This window comes from Artibeus jamaicensis, unplaced genomic scaffold (assembly GCF_021234435.1).
Source record: "Artibeus jamaicensis isolate MK-2021 breed Jamaican fruit bat unplaced genomic scaffold, CSHL_Jam_final contig_1132, whole genome shotgun sequence".
Lineage (NCBI taxonomy): Eukaryota > Metazoa > Chordata > Mammalia > Chiroptera > Phyllostomidae > Artibeus > Artibeus jamaicensis.
Genome location: NW_026521221.1, coordinates 4,863,322 through 4,885,801, shown reverse-complemented (window position 1 = coordinate 4,885,801; position 22,480 = coordinate 4,863,322). Strand labels below are relative to the sequence as shown.

Sequence of the window (22,480 nt, the reverse complement as noted above, 5' to 3'; positions counted from 1 at the left end):
ATAGCGCTTATCCTTGTGTCCTCTATATGAGGGACCCAGTATCTATTCTTACTTTGTCCTGAGTAACAGAACTTCTGTTTTTTTCAGGGTGATAATGTGCCCAGCTAAAAATACTTACTCTCCAAATTCTCTTGCAGTCAGGTGGCTGAATGAGTCAGTTCTATACAAGGAAATGAAAGCTGAGGGTTTCTGGTTTTCTGGATATAGGCACCACAATCCTTTCTGCTTTGTTCTTCCTGCCTGGATATGGAGCTGGAGGCCATTAGGCTAGTCTTATGGTCATTAGGTAATAAACTTCAGGGTGAATATTAAAGCACTGATTGTTTCCTTCAACAGATATTTACCGAATACCTACTATGGTGCCAGGCACTATTATAGATGCTTCAAAAAGTGGCAGAGCAGAAGGACAAAAAGAGGCTGGATCCCATATGTCACCATTAAACACTGAAACAGCTTTAACTGCCTTCCTCTATGCTTCGTGAGTCCCATTTGCTTTAAGCTCCTTTTACTCAGTTTTATTATATTCTTTTACTTGTAAATGAATACATTCCATATTCATACAGTGCTGTTTACTTTTTTAAAGCCTAGAATTTTAAGTGAGACTAACTTGTTTTTCTCTTGAAATAATTGTATGGATTTTCTTCTTTATTCTATCAGTTATTATTATTCATTTTGAAATATTTACCAACCTTGAATTCTTATAATAAGCCTACTTAATTGAAATATAATTATCCTTATTATGTTTACATGGATTCAATTTGCTAATATCTTGTTTGGAATTTTTGCATTACGTCTGAGATATACGGGCCTGTAATTTTTCTTCCTTTTAATGTTTGTCAACTTTGGTATTAAGTTATACTGGTATTACAAAATGAGTTGGGAAATAGTTCTTTTTTATTATCAGAAAGAGTTTGCATAAGATTGTTCTTATTTCTTTAAACATTTGGAAGAATTTACTGGTGAAGAATCTGGGCCTAAAGTTTTCCATTGTTTTAAGTATGTGTTCAATGTTTTTGATACCCACAGAACTAAAATTTTCTATTTATTTTTTAGCCATTTTTGGTAAGTTGTATTTTTGAAGAAGTTTGTCCATTTTATTTAAACTCAAATTCAATTATTATCTGTTTATTATCTTAATGTCTATGGAATCTATAGTGAAGCCCCTTTTTAAATATATGATATTAGCAAGTCGTGTTTTCTTCCTGTTCTTTTAAAGAGAGAGGCAGGAAGAAAGAGAAACATGAATGTGAGAGAGAAGTATCTACTGGCTGCCTCCCGTAGGCACCTGGACTGGGAATCACACGCACCTGGACCGAGGATCCAACCTGCAACCCAGGCATGTGCTCTGATTGGGAATAGAACCCGCAACCCTTCAACTACTGGCCAACACTCCAACCAACTCAGCCACACTTGCCACGGCTCTTTCTGTTTTTTCTTGAATAATCTTTCTTGGGTTCTATCAATTTTTTAAACTTAATTTGCTTTCAAAGAGCCACCTTTTACTTTTGTTAATTTTCTCTAGTGTATGTTTGGTTTCTATTTTATTAATTTCAACTCTTATTTTCTTTGGGTTTAATATGTTGGGGCTTTTTTTTTCAGCCTAGTTTCTTGAGCTAAAACTTGTATCCTTGATATTTAGCCTTTTTAAATATGTTATTTTAAGTTTATGTATTTATACTGCTTTAGAGGCGATAAGGCAAGTAGAGAGGGAGAGATTTACTGGCCTGTCAACCCAGGCGTGTGGCTCAGTGTATTGGGAATCGACCACTCGTGGTTAGTTTGGTTCCTCAGGACCAGCGTGCTGCAAGGCCGGTCCACTGAGCTACACCAGCCAGGGCCACATGTTGATGTTAATCTCCCTTTTTCTTCCTCTCTTCCAATACCTCTAAAATTAAATAAATATTAAAACTATTTTTAAAGGCATTTCTAATTTCTATTGGGATTTCTGGATTATTTTGGTTACTCTTCTGTTATTAATTTTTAGGTTAATTCCATTGTGGTCCAAGGATTTACTCTGTGTGACTGTATCCTTTGAGACTTCCTTTATGGCAGGCACAGTTGAGACTTTCTTTATGGCCCAGTACAAGATCTATTTTAGTAAATGTTCCACATGCAAATATAAGAATAGGTATTACAAAGTTGTTGGTTTTACATCTATAGTGTTATGTATATTATTATATCAAGTTTTTAATAATTTTGTTAAAATTTCATATATCCTTACTGATTTTCTTATCTGCCTAGTCTATGAGTTACTGAAAGAAGTATGTTAAAATTAGAAGTTATTATTATTAATTTGATTATTTGTATTATGCATTTCAAAGCTGTTATTAAATGCATTGATTTCTGTTGAATTAATACTTATATGAATATAAAATATTCTTTTTTATTTTCAGTCATACTTCTTGCTTTTGAGTCCTGTTAATTTGATATTATTATACTATATCAATTTTCTTTTTGGTAAAGTTGGCATGGTATATTTTTTTCTGTCCTTTTACTTTAAATTTTTCTGTGTCTTTATATTTAAGTTATGTGTCTTGACAGAGTCAGGTTTAAATCCCAGTTCTTCTGCTCCTTATGAGATAAAGCTCAAGTTCTAGACTATAAAATAAAAAACACCATATATTAAAATAGTTATTATTACTAGTAACTATTGTATTTAATAGATGCAGAACCTGTCTTTTTTGACATGGTGTTTTCTCATCTTTATTCCAACTAAATGTCATCCCAATGTAGTCCTTATTTTATGGTTACATTTTATATTAAGATAAGAGGAAAATATTTCTGTACTTTTGTTTTTCTGGTCCCTCATTATGAAACTAATTCTGGGAAGAATACTCATGCAATTAAAAAAGAATTATTTATTTATTTATCTGTAGAAGGGAAGGGAAGGAGAGAAGGAGAGACATATGAATGTATGGTTGCTTCTGGTGCATCTCCTGCTGGGAACTGGACTGCAACCCAGGCATGTGCCTTGACGGGGAATCAAACCACAATCTTTTGATTCGCAGGCCCATGCTCAATCCACTGAGCTACACCAGCCAGGGCGAATACTCATGCAATTTTATACTTTCTTCTTTGTAATACTGCTTCAGAAAGGGAAATTAAGAAAGTCCTACTCTTTGACTTCCATGAGTTAGTAGAAGATATTTTAAAAATATTCTCATTATGAAGACAAAAAAAACCCCAACTCTGACTCAAGTATAAGTTATGTATAAACAGAAAAAGAGTGGTTCACAAAAGATTGTTACTTGTTTCAGTTTAAGGGTCTATTTAAACTCCATCAACCCCTCCACCCCTCCACGCCTCCACCTCTCCACCTATCTATCCCTCCATTCCTCCATGTCATCATTAATTAACTTATATTGAAGATTTATCATGTACTAGGGACTGTGCTAGGAGCTTGGGTATAAAAATGCATATGACAAAGTCCTTCTGGAAGAGAAGTAGGGAAGCTTAGTAAGGAGGGAAGATAAAATATTAGGAAAATCTTATATTCTGTATATATTCTTATATGCAGGGTGCTATGAAAGTAGTAGGAGACAATGTAAACTTCCATTGAGAATACCCTCCTGCTTGTTGCTTATCTTGCAGATGACTTGGATTTCCTAGATAAAGGGGCATTTGAGCTAGGGTCTGTAGAATGACTTGGCATTAGAGAGTGGACCAAATAAGCTTCTGTATAGGAAAAGAAGGCACATTAAGCATTTTAAGCAGGAAGGGATTTATATGCTTATGAAATTATTGGAAGTGCTAGAAAAATGAGCTCTGAGTGTCTAGTAATGATTCACAGAATGGTGGCATTCTGTGAATTGTGTGACCTATGGGAGTACTATTTTGTCACATTCCAGAGGTGGGAATCAAAAGGTCCACTGGATGAGTTGATTTCAAAAACATGATGCTGTGATTAAAATCCAGAAGTCAGGAAGCTGGAATCAGGAAGCTACTGCTGCCAACACCACCCAGGAAGCTGAAGACTGTGCTGGAATGCAGAAATGTCAGTATTTGCACAACTTTCTTTGCCCATAGGAAACAGAAGGTGTTTTCACCTTCTGATCATTGAGTGAATACATCTCAGTGATGAAGACTTTTTCACACCCAGAAGATGAGAAGTGGGATTTTTAGCTTTCTGAGCTTTGCTATGCAAAGGAAGTTACACTGGGAAGAGATGAGAATGATACAAAATGTAGATCAATCATCAAACAAACCAAGTGAAGATGAAGTGGTGGTAGGAGAGACAGATGGGGAGAATAGTGTGTGGAAAGGAGGCAAAATAATATAGAGATCTGGGGGAATTTCTGGGATGACTGGCTAGGAGAAGCAACTAAAGATGAATCTGGAGGGGATTATCATCCAGATGATAAGAATAAATGAAGAAAAGGTGGCAGAGGGGAGGAATATTAAACTTAGGCAGACCGAGAGGCTATTGTATTAATCAAGATGAGTGACAATGGTGGCCTGAATTAAGGCTATACTAATAGAAATGGAGAGAAGAGACAATTTTGGGAGCTAGTTTAAATATCATGATCATTTTTATCATATACTTTTCTTTTTTAGTACTGATTTTTCCCTCTGGAATGCCTGCTTTGCTCTAGTTTTTTGCGTGTTCTAATACAAGGCTTATAGAATGTATTATTCTAGCCCCTGGTGATTCTCCATTTACTGAGCGGCTGTAGCACCTGTGAATAATGCTGTTTCTATCCACTTGTACTTTCATGAGTTGGTTGCCTTCCCAGTTAGAAAGGAAGCTGCTAAAGAGCAGAGGTCATGCTTTATATATTCACTCAAGGTAACAGAATATAATGTTAGAAAATTTTGACTAAGGCACATAGAGTTAACAGATACATTTCCTGGACAGGTTTCAGATACAAATGGAAAATTCAGTCTCGAAACCAATTACATGGCCAAAAGCTCTTACTACATCTAGGGTCTAAAAGAACAGGATTGAGGAAGGATTTTAAAGAGTATTTTCTTTAGAATGAGAGATGGGCTGGGATTCTAACTCTCCCCAAGGGGCAGGATAAGGTACTTTCACCTTATCTTAAACCCAGTGCAAGGAAGGGGCTTAAAAGCACTCACTCAACTTAATATGAAATTAGGATACAAAGAAGACCAGAGTTTTCCCCCTGTCTTGAGAAATCTAAAAGGCATCAGACAGGTTGGTTTGCTTTAGATGGATGAATTGGAGGATTGGCACATGAGTCATATCAAGGCAGTCTCAGATGAGAAGCCCTCAGTGATGGAGCTCTTTCTAAGAATCCACAAAATAGCTCACAAAAATAGTCAGTGTTATTTGCCTGAGAGTGCAGGACCATTTTACAATTGTACTAATTAGGTAAGAGATTTCCTGTCTGCCCTGATCTTTCCTCTCTCCTCCCAACACCCTTTGGCCTTGGAAGAAAGGATCACAACCTTTTTAGCAAAATAGCAAAGGGAAGGTACAAGGTAGAAGGATTCCCCTTCTCCTACCCAACCATTTTCCCGACTTCCCACAGAGCAAAAATCTTATAACAGGAAGGCAGGGAGGATTTTGAATTCCAAATCTGATGTGAAGTTTTGATTATTACATGTAACTATTACTCATAATTATGAACTTGAAATCATGTTTGCAGCTTGAAAGGACAGTTGGGTTTTTTATTATCTGGATAATCAGAAGTATCACGGGACTTTTGAGTTTTCATCCACTTCAGAGGAAGAACTTTCTCCATCACTTAACATTTAAAGGGAGACTGTGAGACAATATAAAGTTGATGGGTGATTATATCCCATGAATCCTGTCTGGTAAACTACTAGTTAAGCTTTGTCATTCCCAGGGAATCATCTGTTCCAATCCTGAGTAGTAAGTGGAAGTGGTAACATAGCACAGTACAAGAGGCTTCTGCTTCATCTTAGCTATGTGACGTTGTAAAACACAGCTAATTCCTACGTATCACGGTTTTCTTTTCTGCAAAATAAAGTGACTACATAGTATCTCTGTGTGTGCGTGTATTTACTCACAGCATCATTGAGAAGATCAAATAAGATTTCACAATTGGAAATGTCCCTAGCCCTGGCTGGCATAGCTCAGTGGATTGAGCGTGGGCCTGCGAATCAAAGAATTGAGGTTCGATTTCCAGTCAGGGCACATGCCTGGGTTGCAGGCCAGTTCCCAGCAGGGGACGCATGAGAGGCAACCATACACTGATAACAAATTTAAAAAAAATTTCCCCAAATTCCATTAGGTCCTCAAAATCAGTTAATGACTTGATTAATGTACCTTGATTAGATGGTACTTTGAAAGCTCATCACATTTTTCTCTCTTGCCCATGGACTGAGACATCCTAAACCCATAGCCAAATGAGAATAACTGAAGAAGGAGAAAACTTCAGAGAAAGCGAGTCCACAGAGTCCTCAGGGGCCCATTCCTGTTCCTAACACTACCAGGATCATCTGTTCTGTGTGCGGATTCTTAATGTCTTATCATCACTTATAAAAACCATTGACAAATTAGCTTTCATGAAAGTTTTCTTCCCTCACCAGTTTTTCAGCACCTTCTCCGACACAAGTGTTGAATTACTGGCCAATTACCTGGAAACTAAAATGAGCCCAAGAGAGCTAGTGAATTACTAAGAAAATCATTTACAGAGGGAAGTTACATCGATGCAGAAGATTGATTGAAAAAATGGTCTGATTTGTTTCATAGAAGGGCTGGGAAAGGAGAAAAGAGCACAGGGAAGAGGCTGAGGGATGACTTGACTTGTCAGCAACAAGGAGAAAGTATGAGCATTTCACAGGCTCTACAATTCTTGTCTGTGGTTATGGCATGGCATCTTCTTGACAAAGCCACTAGGAAGCTGGCTGCTGCTCATTGAAAATGGTTCTACCAGTGTGCGAATGTGGCAATGTTCTGTTGTATCGTGCAGAATAATGAAAATAGTTGCATTTGTGAAGAAAAATGGACTATGAAATTTAAGGGATGCTCAAGTTTCTGCAGGAATGCATTTCTTTTCTCCTCCCCAGCTGGTTTCAAATTTATTATTATTTTTATTTTTTCTCATTGCCCTTTATCTCCCTTATACCCTCTCTCCCCTGCTGGAGTCACCACAGTGTTGTCCATGTCCATGAGTCCTTTCTCCTTTTTGCTCAATTCCTCCACACCCTAATCCCCCAATAGCTGCCACCTGCTCTCTACCTATGAGTCTTTGTTTTGCTTGTTAGTTCCACTTACTACAAGTAGTAATGTGGGTAGAAGATTCCACATATGAATAAAATTTAGATTTCAAATTTAGTTATTCAGCTTCTTGAAATCAGCGATGATGGTTTCCACCACCGGAACCACCATACTTTATCTGTCTGCTGCTTCTCCTGTGAGCGGTGCCATTAAAAGAATACAAACCACATCTCTCATTGCTTCTAAGGAGCTTATGCTCTAAAATAAACTTTGCATTCACAGACCAGTAAAAGAATAAATACTCTTTGTAACAGAGTAGATCAAGGAGTGGAAATGACGCATAGAAAACCTATTAATTATCATGTGTTCAGATGTTAAAAGTGGGGGGGGGCAGTTAAAAGCAAAGGAGCTATTTTAGTTGGTGGAGAGAAGAGATGTTACCTAAAGTCAAAAGAAAAACATACTCTTTAATCATAATATTTAAATTTCTAACAGTAATAAAAAAATGGACTAAAAATAAGTTAACTCTCCAAACTAGCAATGGAGGGGGAGGGAGTAGAATTGAATTAAAAGTGCTTTATCGTTTATCTTTTATTATGGGCAGTCAAATGATACTAACATTCACAAGTCAAGAAACAGAAATGTACCTGGCTGGTGTAGCTCAGTGGATTGAGCGCAGGCCTGTGAACCAGAGAATCATGGTTTGATTCCCAGTCAGGGCACATGCCTGGGTTGTGGGCCAGTTCCTAGCAGGGGACACATGAGAGGCAACCACACATCGATATTTCTCTCCCTCTCTCCTTCCCTTCCCCTTTAAGAATAAATAAATAAAATCTTTTAAAAAATGAAACAGAAATGTAGACAGGTTGTGATAGTGAAAGTGACTATCATTAGTTATAAATCCAGGAGCAGGCGCGGTGGCTTCCCCAGGGGGCTGAAGCAGGGCTTCCGCGGGCACCAGGGAGCGGAAGGTACAGAAGAGGGATGGATCCTCTGCTCTCCCCCCTGGCCAGGTAGGTCAGTGGGAACAACTCTGCTTTTCATCTGTTTTACATCGTGGGTTACAGTGAACTATCTTACTGGGGAAAAAAGTTTCTGTGCTTTTAAAATATTTGGAAAACATTATCCCAAAACAAGGTGCATCCATTAAAAGATCTGCATTAAAAGTCTAAATTCTAGCAGGGCCAAAGAAATTATAGAGAAAAATAGGGGGCTTTTATAATATATGCCTATCCTTTGAAAATGGATCCTCTTCCACCCATGAATTGCCTCAGAAACCATGATTTTCCATCTGATCAGCTCATAGTTTATTGAATCAAGAATGAAGAGCTCACTGAAATTTGGCTGTTTTATATTTGGGTTCTTAGGGATTTGAACTGAGTTGGTATGTATTTGGGAGGGTGGTGTGGCCATCTTTGTTATTTACAGGAAAACAGTCAAGAAGGAGAAGGAAGCAAAGAGAAGGTGAGGAGGTATTAAATAGCCCCAGAGGGAAAAATTTCCCTTCTGCCATTTCACAGGTCCCCATCTAATGGAACCCCTAGATTCCGCTGTCCTAGATCCTTTCAATAAAACCTTCATTCTATTTGTCAGGTGTGCATGTGATTCCTTTTTTTTGGAATTGAAAAGAAGAGAGAGAAAAAAAAGAAGAAAGGCTTTGACTACATTATAGAAGAGACCACACTGGGGGGGGGCGGGGCGGAGGATGGGGCTCCCTGTAAGAAACAGGTCAGGGATAGATTGATGCGTAAATACTATGGGAAGCATTTCATTTCTGACTCTTAGTAGGAAGACATTGTCTCTATTTTCCAAAAAGTTTTCCTCAGTGTTGATGATTCTTAGCCTTATGGGTCACTCAGTGTCACTTCCCCCCTGAAGTCCTACAAGTGACATTAGGAGTAAGAAGTCTAAGGGAATGGCCTATCTGCAAGCAGATTTCAGACTTTGTGGCCTTTGGACCACAACCACACTTTAAACAATATGTTAAGTGTGAAATGTCAAGAAATAAAAGGTTTGATGTTGCTGACAAAAATTCTTAACTCTTTTGGCTCTTGCTTTTTTTCCTTTTCTTCCTTCCAAAGCTCAAAAAGACAAATCCGTGGGTTCCTCTTTCAGCTTCTTTCCATACTTCCCTGCCTTTGCTTACAGCTTCTCTGTCTTTGAAAGGCCTTTCTTCCTATTCCTTCTCCACCTGGTGAACTCATTTCACTGTGCAAGTTTCCCCAACAGCCCTTCCTCTAAGTAGAATTAATTGATTGTTTTTACATGCTTATACCTCATCTTGAACCTATTTTAATGTCAGCTCTTATCAGATTGCATTACAACCAGTTGTTTTTATAACTGTGGTCTCTGCTAGATTAATCCAACAAACATTCAATAAGTAACCATGTGTGCCAGGCCCTGGATTAAGCAACACAAAAATGAATCACATTCTCTCTGCCTTCCTATTCTTTAAGAGAAAGAAACTGAATACTGCAGTGGGTAAGATGTGCAAGATTGTACTCTCCCTAGCCAGATGCTACAAAATATAGATACATCATGCTAAGGGAAATCTGGAGTGCTTAGGGCTGTTGTTTAAGATGAGAACACATCATCTTAATTGTGAGAACACAATTTCTGGATGTTGAAATAATTTTGAATCATTAAGGAAAGCTGCATTATTTGGGTAAACAGCTAACCTGTGCCAAAATGCTTTTTCAGAAAAGTTTTAGTATATCAATATATTTGGAGACAATATTCTGGCTGGGATCAACTATTGGTCACCTACAGAATGGTTATTGTTATGATGTTATAAGCTGTGCAGAACCTTCTATTTTGTGCTGCAGCTACAAGATTTTGGGTACATTTCTATGATTTCCAGTTAAAAATCCCCAGGTGTAGAGGGAAAAAATGCTAGGATTTGAATTTATTAGATGTAAGGTTGAACCAAGGCATGTTTGTTTATTCTTTTTATTCTGTATATTTATTTATTTTAATCCTTACCTGAGTATATGTTCACCAGTTTGTGAGAGAGAGAAGGGGGGGTGGAGAGAGAGAGAGAGAAACGTTGATCAGTATTTCCTGTACATGCCATTAACCTGCAATGTTTTCATGTACAGGATGATGCTGTAACCAACTGAACCACCTGGTCAGGGCAGAGGCTCCATTATTTATTAGGTGCCTAAATTACTTACTTTCTCTGAGTATCAATTTCTTTGTAAAATGAGGAGTAAAAATAAATACCTCACATGGTTGTGTGGATGATTATATAAGATAATGCATGTAAAAGCATTTAGCACTGTGCCTTGCACATAAAAAGAATTCAGTAAATGTTGGTTTCCCTGTATCCACTTCCAAAAATTTAAAAAGAGAACGAGTTGGTCCAGAGCCAGAGGGAAAATGCCAAAGGAGTTTTGGAGCAGGTACCAGCTGCTTGCTCTTCTTTTGATCTGGTGAGTATCATTCCCCAGCTTGCCAAGCCTGTCCAGCAGCTGAAGAGTTGATTTTTAACCCCAATTTCCTCTCTGGTTGAGACTCAGGCCACTTGGGTTCAGAGTTTTTGGAGTCCATGGCCAGGTGAGACGAATTCATGGCCCTGTGCCCCTGGGCTAACCTCCGAAGCCTGGCCCCTGGAGGAGCGTTTCTTTCGCTCTTCAACACCACACAAAGGATCCTGGAGAGGGGAAGGAAAGTTGTTTCATGGGCAGCTCAGTAAATATCCCAGGGCTGGGCAGAGCACAAGGACTTATAACATAAAAGAGGAAGCGCTTTCTGATTGTGTCTGGCTCCCCCAAACCCCGAGCAATCTGTTCCTGTTTAAAACAAAAAGCAAAACATGTTTCCTCAAACTGGTTTGAGAGAATAGTGATGACTAAGGCAGTGTATTTATTTTAGCTGTCGCAGGAGTCAGGGCTTCCTAGATTAAAGAAAATTCTTCTGTATTTTCTAAAATACTGTGGTTCCCTTCCTAAGAACACTTAAAAAGAATTTTTTTGGACATTAAACTATCAAGGGGGGAAGTTCTCAATTCTGAAAAATTTCATTGTTCAGAAAGATTGGAAAAGTTTCTTGAGAAGAGCATAGATCTACATAGATGGTTGAGCAAGGCTAAAAAAGTTAATAAGGGACAAATGGAAATTATATTTATTCAATCAGTCAATAATTATTAAGCACCTATTATGTACCACACAGACTGTGAATATAATTCTGGGTTAAAAAAGCTTAACAAGATGTTCCTGACTCTTCATGTTTCTCACATAGGGGGCTGCAGATAAGCAAATGCATTGTCACAATACAGAGTGATAAAGGCCATGACAGAAGAACAAGCTAGTGCAGGAGAGGACTCGGAGACCCAAAGATGAGCAGAATTTAACGAGATGAACAGAGCTGTGGATGGGAAGTATGTTCTAGGCAGAGGGAACAGCATATTAAGGCTTAAACCTAAGAAAGAATGGAGTAGGTTTGAGGAATGAAACTCTTTTCAGTGTATCTGGATCACAAATGTAGCAGGAAGAATGGCTGGAGATGAGGTTGGCATTCTTTTGTTCAGCAGCTGGATGCTGGCAAGGTGTGGATGTAGGACTGACAGGCAGGTAAAACTCCCTGGAAGAGTTGGGCCTAAGCCATGTGCTCCAACTGAATCTGGCCAAAAGAGATGTGTAACATGTTTCCTTTTTTCCCCATTTTGGTCTTGTTTCGTGTGTGAATAGTTTCCACAGGCAACTCAGGGGATGCTTGATGGAGTTAGAGTTAGGTATGCCTCGATCCGTTTGCTAAATATCAGATCCTTATCTCCACTCTCAGCTGCTGGGATGTTGGCATCCTTGGCTGATGGGACCCACTGTTTAATGCATCAACTGATAAATGGAAGATGAAGGGATCATGATAGGAGTGGGTCCTAGACACAAGGGCTTCCTGAGCACCTAGCTGGTGACGAATAATAATCAATCCTCTTTGACTTGGTTGTATGAATTGAAGGATGAGGAGGCAAATACGGGAAGAATAGATCTATAAATGAGGACCTAAACTCAAACATTCACTAGAACCACTGGACATATGGCCATCTTAACATGTGCTACCTAAAAATATAGCCATGGGCTTGTTTCCACTAAAAATACAGTTCTGTGTTCTTCCTAGAACACTTATGAATAGTCATTGTAAAAATAGTCATGCCATCAGAGAATTGAGAAAACTTCAGAGACGATTTGGTTCAATTTCTTTATTTTGGAGACTAAGACTCTGTGCCAGACAGGCGAGGTGGTGCCTCCAGCCTGGTCCTGCCTCAGGGCTCACTGCTCCCTTTGTCTTCTTGTTATCCAGGACTCTGCTGAATTGCCTAATTAGAACAGCTTCTAACCAATTTTTTTCTTAATATCCTACTTGTTTCATTGCACATATATTTTCTCTAATATTTTATTTTCTTATTTATTGACTGTCTCTTTCAATCACATTTAAGTAAGTATTTGTCTTAATCATTGCTGCATCCTCAGCATTTGAAACAGTGCCAGGAACATAAAAGAACTCAATACATAAGTTTTTAAAATTTATGAATGAATGTAAAGTAGAACTAGGGTCTGCCAGGTCATTGCCCCTTTTATTACTCTAGTGCTTCTCAAATTTTAATTTGTATAAGAATCACCTGCAGATTTACTAACATGCAAATTTGATTGAGAATGTTTTGAATTCTGCATTTTGATGCTGATGACTGAGGTCCATGGACCACATTTCAAGTATTGTACCACAGCTGTGCTCCTGAAGCAAAAGTCCAGCTCACTGTTGCCAGGAACATTTTACAGTCTACTTCAATACATATGGTTTAGTTTTATTTTTTTCTAAACAAGAAGCAGGGAGTTAAGCTGCATTTCGTCAAGATTTTATTATAAAATTTTTCAAACAAAGGAGTGTTGAATTAATGTTTTGAGTTCCTTCAGACATATTCCCAGAAGTGGGATCTCTGGGTAAAAGGCAGATCCATTTTTAATTTTTTGAGGTATCTCCATAGTGCTTCCCACAGTGGCTGCACCAATTGGCATTCCCACCAAGAGTGCAAAAAAATTCCCCTTTCTCTACACCCTTGCCAGCACAGGTTCATTGCAGCGTTATTTATCATTGCCAAGATAATGAAGCAGCCCGAGTGTCCATCAGTAGATGAGTGGATAAAACAACTATGGGATATTTACACAATGAAATACTACACAGACATGAAAAAGAAGAAAGTTTTATCCATTGCAACAGTACAGGTGGACCTACAGAACATTGTGCTAAGTGAAAATAACCCATCAGAGAAAGACAAATATCATAGGATTTCACTAATATGTGGAATCTGATGAACAGACTGAAGTAACAAAGAAAATGGGGGCAGACTTATAGATGGAGAACAGGAGGCAGTTAGGGGTTTGGGGGGCCAGGTTACATGGTGGCAGGATTGAGCAAAAAGGAAAAGGGACTCAGAGACATAGAGCACAGTGTGGTGATTGCTGAGGGGAGGGGGATATAAGGGAACTAAATGGTAATGGAAAAATACAGTAAAGACTAAATTTAAAAAACTGATCAATAAAATTAGCTTTTATCATTTAAAAAAAGTTGAAAGATTTTTACTGTGAACCTACCACCTTCATTATACATTTAACATTGTACTACTCTTGCTTTTCACATTTTGATTCAATTATCATCTTTACAGCCAACCTCTATCTACATTGTATTTTGATACATCCCAAAGTGAGTTGCAAGCAGCAGTGCATTTCTTCCAAAATACTTTTCAGTTGCATTTAAAAAATGCGACTGCCTTCCTGGTTGTTGACCAAACTGTGAAGGCTATTCAGGAGGCCTATTCAGCTGGCCCCATCTGTCACTTTTCCTACCCACATCCTTGTACCCACATTCTGGCCTTTTCTTGCCAGAGGACCTGAAGTTAGTGCTGCTGGAAGTGTTAGACACATTCCACGTCTTTTGACGGCATCCCGTGATGATTTTAAGCCCAAATCAAATTTGCTTACGGGGATAATTTAAATCATTCTGCAAAGGACAGAACAGAAGGAAACAATGATTTATTCTGGCTCCTGGCACTTTTGATAAAACTGAATAAAGGCTATGAAGTTGAGAGTTTCCTTGTAGACTAACAATTTCTTGAGGGCGAGAAGCATTTCTTAATGATCATTGTATCCCCAGTGGCCGGTAGAGTCTCTAGCACATAATAAATGCTGTGTTTGCTGAAAGGGTGATTCAATAAAGGCACGAACATTCACAATGGAATAGCAACTTCCCTACTTGATCTTTGATTGGTGTCAGTCCCTGACAGCCCCATCCCTGTCTAGAGCAGAGTTTCTCACCCTCCATACTGTTGATATTTTAGGCCAGACCATTCTTTGTTGGGGGGAGCTGTCTCGTGTATTGTCAGATGCTTAGCAGCATCCCAGGCCTTTATTAGCTAGATGCCAGTGGCAATCTTTCCAGTCATGCTCATCAGAAATGTCTCCAGACATTGTCAAATGTCACTTGGGGCACAAAACTGCCTGTGTTTGAGAATCACTGAGTTATAGAAACTGAAACCTCACAACTTGAGGATATCTCTGTTCAACTTCTGAGCTGATGAGAATCAAGTTTGAGTATATATTAAGGGTCAGAAACACATTTTTATTCCCTAGGATTCACATTAGAATTGAGAAATGGTCCATGGCCTATATGCTTAAAATGCCTTGACGAACCCTGAGTGTCCTCCCTAGTTCAGGATGTTCTCCCAGGCCCCACTGTGTGTACTCAATCTTTATGGCTGGTTTCTGCCTTGGGTTCTGATCTGTACTCTAGTCTACTTGTGTTCTGGGATTCAAGCACAGTCCTAACCCCTGATTCTTTGACCTTGTCAGCTTCTCCTGTGGGTTGGATCTTGCTTGCAGCACAAGTCACTGCTGCCCGAGTTGCTATTTAAATCTGGAGGTTCTCTATTGCTTCTTGGCCTTTTGGCCAAGATCAAATGTAAATCTTCATCATCTTGGGGCTCTCACTGTGCAACTGCTTTGACTGTGCATTACTGCTGCCTAATAACTCCTGTTAGGGTTCCCTGTTCTCAGACAGGCACACAGATATTGGCACTGCCTTGCATCTGGACTTGAGTTTTCTGGATCCCTTGGGACAAGGAAATTGGCACCATTGGCCACCTTCCTTTGGAGCTAGTCCTACTTTTAGTTTGGTTTCCCTTGCCCTAGGACCATCACTTCTGGCCTCTTACCCTTTGTTTACCAATTTACTCAAAGTTCTGATTGTCAGCCTTGACAGTTCATTTCCTCTGTCCACATTAGTCTCTCCCCTTCACGGACTAAATGTTCAACAACTCGAGGATGAGTTTTCAGCCTGTTTGACTTTTCTGGTCCTGTTAATCAGATTCTCCCGCCCTCAGAGGCACTTCTTTTGTCTACTGTTCCTGACTGCAGAGAGCTGCTAAAGAAAGACTCATAATTAAACCCAAAGGGCCTACAAAAATACTTGTATTTCCTCCTTGGTCATTGTACATGAGCTCTGTTTTTGTTCTTCCTCTATTGCCCACCTAACTCCATTCGCTGATAGTTTTTTCAAATATATTTCTTTCTCTATAACCCCACAAGCTTTTGTTCTTTACCACAGCAGACATGCTGGCAAACTCATCTTTCTTTAGCAAGATTAAGGCTATGTTTCATCTTCATCTTAACATATCCATTTGTTTTCAATCTACACTTTCTTCTTTCTTCCAGGCTCAGCTAAAAAATGTCCTTTCTCTTCTCTAACTTACAAACTGTTCTTTCTGGGCTTCCTAACCACTTTGAGGATCTGTATTTGTTTGACTTAGAATTGTCCCCTTATATACTTGTGGGCAAAGTCCAATTACATTTTGCTTTGCCTCATCCAGAGTTGATAAAATGGAGTCTCTTTCCTTTCTACAAACTCTCCTTTTTCATTTTGCTGCAAAGGAGGAAATAAACACAATGTATTATATTTATTAACCCAGATGCCAATAAGGTTTTGGCCTTTTTCCCCCATGATACCGTGGGCATATAGCACACATTTAAATAGTAAAATTACTCATCAGTTAGTAGATTAAAGTAGTGCATGACTCTTGTTCAGCTCTAGTTATCTCCTCCTCTCAGAGAACAACCATATTCCTGGCATAGTTCATTTGTCTAGCTAATTATCTCCATGCCTGATTTACCTTAAAGCTTTCCCCCCCTCCCCTTTAATCAGTCATCAGTTTTCTTTGGTACTTATGATTAGAAACTGTTTAGCCCACGAAAAGGCCCTTCTTGTGAAATCAGTTTTTACCAATTAGCTCTTATAATAGTATTCTTAAGGAATTTGTAGAAACTTTATTTTTGCGGCCACCCCCAGAACATCGGTGTGGGTTTGCTTACAGTGAGCAAATATTCAGCTTCTCAGCTGAACAGGCTTTTTAATTCACAATATTTCCAGTAATTTTTCTTTGAGTGAATCATTCCCGCTTAGCTGCTTGGGCAGGACTCAGTGCTGGAGGGCCGATTTTTCCAGGTTTCTGGGTGAGCCGGTTAACCCCTTGTGATTCGAATGGTGCTGCATAGATCCCGACTGCCCACTCATATTCATGATCCCCCACTGCTGGAGTAGAAAATGAACTGAACATGGATTTTGATGTGGTATGTAAGATATTTCTAATATTTTAGGATGGTAATGTGGAATAGCATTAAGCATAAGTTACTGAAATTCATGAAATTTCCATGTTTAGTCTTAAACATGACAATAGTTTGAACTGAAATTATCCTTAATCTCTGCGTTTCAAGTTTATCTTCTCAAAAACAAAGTTTCTTTTAGATTAAACATTTTGTGGTTCCTTTTATGAAGTCCACTTTATGGACTTTTTTTAGTCCCCATTGTTTCATAGTTTCACTCTGATGGACCTTGCTAAGACGTTTTCAGGGCAAGCTACAGACCCTGCCCATCTGGAGACCCCTGTCTTAGAGTTTCTCATATTATCTGAGCATCAGAATTTTAGAGGTACATACCCCAAATCTTATACCATGAAAGTATATAGAGGTTAGATTTAGAGAATCTAGTTTGTACAGAAGATAAGATTAAAGGCAGCTTTTGAGAGGCAATATTTGAAAGAAAATTGGCTGTGAGTTTTCCTGAATTGAAGAGATGTGAATCCTCAGATGGAAAGTGTATTTCAAGTTTCAAGTGGCTTGAATAAAGCTACCTCAGAGCAGAAGTACAGAATATCAAGAATAAAGAGAAAATCTCAAAGACTACCTAATTCTAAAAAAGATTACCAAGAGAATTAGATTGCCAGTAGGCTTCTCATCTGCAATCACGGATTTGAGGACAATGAAGTAGTCATCCTCAAAGTCCTGAGGGAAAATAACCCACGACCTACAATCCTATTCCCATAAGTGGTTATATAAGGGCAAGAGTAGACTAAAGACATTTTCAGACACATGTTCCACCCACACATCCTTTCTAAAGAGCAACTTTACCATAAAGGCAAGAATACTCAGAGGAGACAGGAGAAGTGTAACAAGTAACCGTGAGCACAGAAGTTGAAAGATGTAGGTAAATTTAAAAAGAGCAGTTGGACCATTAAAAATAAGAATACCATCTTATGTTAAACTATAAGAAAACAAAGCTAGATGACTTTATGGGAGTGGGAAATGTTCATCTACTCTAGGGTCATTGTCTTGCTTGTTTGGAGGAGAGAGACACTAGAAGTTTAGACTTTGTTAGGAAAACATATAGCAAAGTACATGTACTTAGGAAAACCACTAGCAGAATAGAAACATCACCTATAGCTTCCACACCAACATAGAAACACCTATATTCTAACTGAAGACAGAAAAGGAAGGGGAAAACAAGACCACTAGAAACAAACAAAAAAGATGAATAAAATAAGTCTAAATATATAAAGGATAATTATTGCTGAACATACATTAAATTGTAATCATGGGTCCTATGGAGTTTTGAAGTACTCTAGATTTCCCAGAGGGTTGGCATTGTGAAAGGAAGTGACAAGAATGTGGAAACAACCTAAAATACCAGGATTATCAGAGCTGGTTCACTCTCATAACCAGTTGCCGGGTAAACGTTGAAAACTTTCTTCCTTTAATATTATTTACAACATAATCTCACACAGATTTCCAGGTTTGTTTTTTTTGTGTGTGAGTGTGTATAAACTAGAAAATAGCTTATATAACAACTATTTTCATTTACCACTGAAAAGAAGAAAAAAATACCCCTGCACTGCCTCTTCAACACCTGGAATCTGGTGTGTAATTCCGCTGCCCAGATGGCATCTTCTAATGGCGCTCTTTACAGACAGCCCATAGGTTAGGACACCAACTAGCGCGCTGCAATTTTAGAGGTTGTTGTCTGTGTTTACTGTAATTATAGAGGTATTTAAAATGTTTACATTTTGCCACTGGGAGAGGAAAAAGAGAAGGATTTGGGGTAATCGGTTGTTATGGACACATCTTGAAGTGAAATTGAAGCTCTGTTTAGTTTGCCTGTGGCAAAGTCTGACTTCAAAAAGAGCCTGGGTTTTTGGAAGTTAGATACTTATGAATATTCTACATTCAGTTGCTTAGGTTCCTAAACCAGCCACTGACCTTCATAACCCAGGAAATCAATAGATTTTGCTGTATATTTATGATGAGGCTTAAATTCTCAAAGTAATTATCTAAGTTGTTTACTTAATTAGCAGCTATCCTCTTCTTTAGAAATTATAGTATGTCAAAAAACTTTTTTTCTTAAGCTTGGGATTTTTGAACTTAAATTTGCTTTTTTGTTCTTAAGTCAAAGTCTGGCTCACTTAAGTTATGAGTGTCAGTACTCTCAGGAATCCCCCTGTCTAGCTTTCATTGCTTAGAGGGTGATACTGTGGGTCAAAGAGAAAATGTGACTTTCCCTCGTCCACAGGACTTCATCAGTGCTGAGATGTGGCCTAAAACCTAAATAACCTGTGGGTCGTCTCTGCACAACACGCCCGAAAGTAAGTGACCATTTCACCATTTAGGCACAATAGTTGTTTTATTATTTTAAGATTTAATAAACACTATTTTATTTTAATTTTTAATGTTTTATTTATTTATTTTTTAGAGAGAGGGGAAAGGAAGAAGAAAGTGGGAGAGAAACATCAGTGTGTGGTTGCCTCTCATGTGTCCCATACTGGGGGCAACATACTGGGGCCTGCAACCCAGGCATGTACCCAGACTGGGCATCGACTGGCAACCCTTTCGTTCAAAGGCCTGCACTCAATCCACTGAGCTACAGCAGCCAGGGCTAATAAACACTATTTGAATGGGTGCCACATCCTATTATTGAACAAAAAGTATCAGTAAAATTCTAGCTCATTGATTAGTTTTAGTTTTTGGCCTGCTGTCTACACTGGCCACATCATAAGAGAAAAATCATTTAGAATATCCCTGGATTCAGCCAATTCTAATTAATAATGTATAAAATAGTATTTTGTTATTAAAAATTATAGAATATTTCATACATATACAAAGTTTTGATAAAAATCTAATAGATGCTCATATTTCTACCACAAGATTTAATCATGTTTAACACAAACTTATGGCTTTTAGTTTTATCTATGTTAATATCATGTTAATATACACATAAATTATAATGTGAAATAATTACCATGTAGTATTCAACTATATAATTTATTTCTGTATTCCCCAAAGATAATATGTAGTTTTTCCCCAATTTATTTTTGCTTTCAGAAGAAGTTAACATCCTTATACACCCTTCTTAGTATGCATAGGGAAATTTTGTCTAGTATATATAACTGGAAGTGGAAGAGCTGGCTCAAAATTGTTTCTCCAGTTTTGTCAGATATTGCTCAATGTACCAACTCTCCCTCCCACCAGTACATGTAAGAGCTACCATCCTCACGTATCCTTGGAAGTATCAACCTTGAAATGTTTATCAGTTTTATGAGAGGGAATTGGTATCTCAGTTTTAATTTGCACTTCTTTTGTTACTACTCTAAGGGATATTTTTATATGTTTTATTACATTTGGCTTTCCTCCTGTATAAATTATCTAGCCATAGGCTTACTCAATTTTCTACCAAGTTTTTTAAAAAATTAATTTGTCAACATTATTTATATATCTTGGGCACCTATTTTTTTATTTGTTATATGTGTTGCAAGTGCATTTTCCCAGTACATTGTTTGGCTTTTTGGGTTTGTTTGTTTGTTTATAATATGTTCTTAAATATAGAAGTTTAAACTTTTTATGAAGTCATATTTATCAAGCTTTTTAAGAGGCTTATCCTTTTCTTGTCTTACTTGCAAAAACTTTTTTATGTTCTCCAATACTTTCTTATGAAAGTTAAAACTCTGTTTTTTTAAATTTAGGTCTTTAATTCATCCGGAGTATAATTTTATGCATAATGGAGATAACTCTAATATTGCAGTTTTCCATATGGATAAAAAATTTTTCTTGTACTGTTTATTTAATGGTCTATCATTTCACCCTTTGTCAAATACAAAGTTTCCCTATATATGTGGATATTTTCCTGGGCTCTCTATTCTGTCTCATTAATCTGTCTATTCACCCCTGCAAATACCACAGTTGATTTATTACAGATTTATAATAAATGTTGACAAGTTAGTAGGACATTATGACTTCTTTGTCTTCTATTCAAAATTGTCTTATGCATTTTAGCTTTTTATCATTCCATATGAAATTAAGAATCAGCTTCATAACACTGCTCTTGGAATTTTAAAAAAGATTTTACTCAGTTTTAGAGAGAGGGGAGGGAAGGGAGAAAGAGAGGGAGAGAAACATCAATGTATGAGAGAAATATTGGTTGCCTCTCTCACGCCCCCAACCAGAGACTTGACCTGCAACTCAGGCATGTGCCCTGACAGGGAACTGAACTGTGATCTTTTGTTTTGCAGGATGATGGTCAACCCACTGAGCCATACCAGCCAGGGTGCTCTTGAGATTTTGACTGCATTGAATTTACAAGCTAACTTGGAGAAAATTACCACTTTAATGATATTGAATTTTCTTCACAAAATGGTATCTTTTTCATTTATTTAAATCTTTTCATATGCCCTTGAGATACTAAAATATTCCATATAAATATCTTAGTTAGATGTACGCTTAGAACTTTTTGTCCCTGCACTGTCTGAATAAAATTTTTTAGAATAAAAAGAGCTTATATTTGTTAATTGATTGTTGCTAGCACATGGAAATGTTGCTAATTTTGGGGGGTAGTATATTGTCTATCTAGAGACATGTTTATTAATTCTAAGAATTTTATTTGCACCTTTCCTATTACTATGTCTACTTTATTTTCTTGTTTTGTTGAACTGTATAGGCAATCCAATAAAATGCTTTTAAAAAGCCAGGAGTAATAGGCATTCATATCCTATTTCCTTTTTTGTTTGTTTCTTGAAATTTCTTTTTTATTGAATTTATTAGCGTGACATTGGCTAATAAAATTAACTTCTGACTAAATAGCACTTCTATTGACAAAGCACTTCTATTGCTTTGTCATTAAGTATTGCTTAATATCTTTTTAGTAGATGTTCTTTATTAGTTTAGGAAAATCCCCTTCTATTCCTAGTTTGTTACAATTTTTTTTCATACAGTGGACTTACTGGAGACCTCATAAATTATTTCAGCTAAGACTTGAATCTACCTTTTTTAAAAAAAATAATGGTATATAGGGAGTATGTTGGAGCCTAAAAAACATGATAACTGCTGACTTAGACTTTAGAATCAGGAGAACCTAATTGCTAAAAAGTTTCTATTTATTAAATGCTCAGAATATGTCAGGTCAGTGTGCGTAGGCTTTGAACACAGTGGTTTTGAAGAAACAGGTGCATCAGTCTAGTGAAGTCCAAAAGCCTGGTGGATCACATAGGCTGTGGGCTGATGAAAAGTAACTGATGCTACTCACAACTATATGTGTGCAAGGCACACCTACTTAACACACTGGGATTATAAAAGTCTTGGAAATTCTTATGCAAATAGCTTGGATTAACTAGCTTGTTTGAATTCCAAAGCTGTACAGCTATTGTTACTTCTAAATAGAGGCTGGGCTGCAGTTAGTTAGGAAACCCTCTGCCTGTGTACATGTGCCTTGCTCCAGGCTACTAGGAAAATCATCAGCCCTTCCCACAGCTGTTCTCCTTCTAGTGTGTACACAGCTAATGTGTGTAGTGGAAACACACATTAAAGTGTCTTTCCGACTCATTGTTCCAGGTGTGTTCCCCACTTCAAAATACCCACTAAGAAGTTCCTTGATATGAAATAAATTCAATTCCACAAACGTTATTGACAACCTGGTTTGTCAAATGCATTGTGTGTGTCACCATGTGACATACAAGGATGAAGAAATCTG

The 22,480-nt window shown here is 37.8% G+C and overlaps 1 long non-coding RNA gene across 1 annotated transcript; it reads left to right on the top strand.

Moving 5' to 3' along the window:
- The first annotated feature begins 231 nt into the window (after nucleotides 1-231).
- LOC128627452 (uncharacterized) lies at nucleotides 232-21,129 on the top strand. The gene is made up of 3 exons (XR_008391626.1): nucleotides 232-478; nucleotides 19,034-19,106; nucleotides 21,027-21,129. It is a non-coding gene; the product is annotated as an uncharacterized LOC128627452 (long non-coding RNA).
- Nucleotides 21,130-22,480: the final 1,351 nt, after the last annotated feature.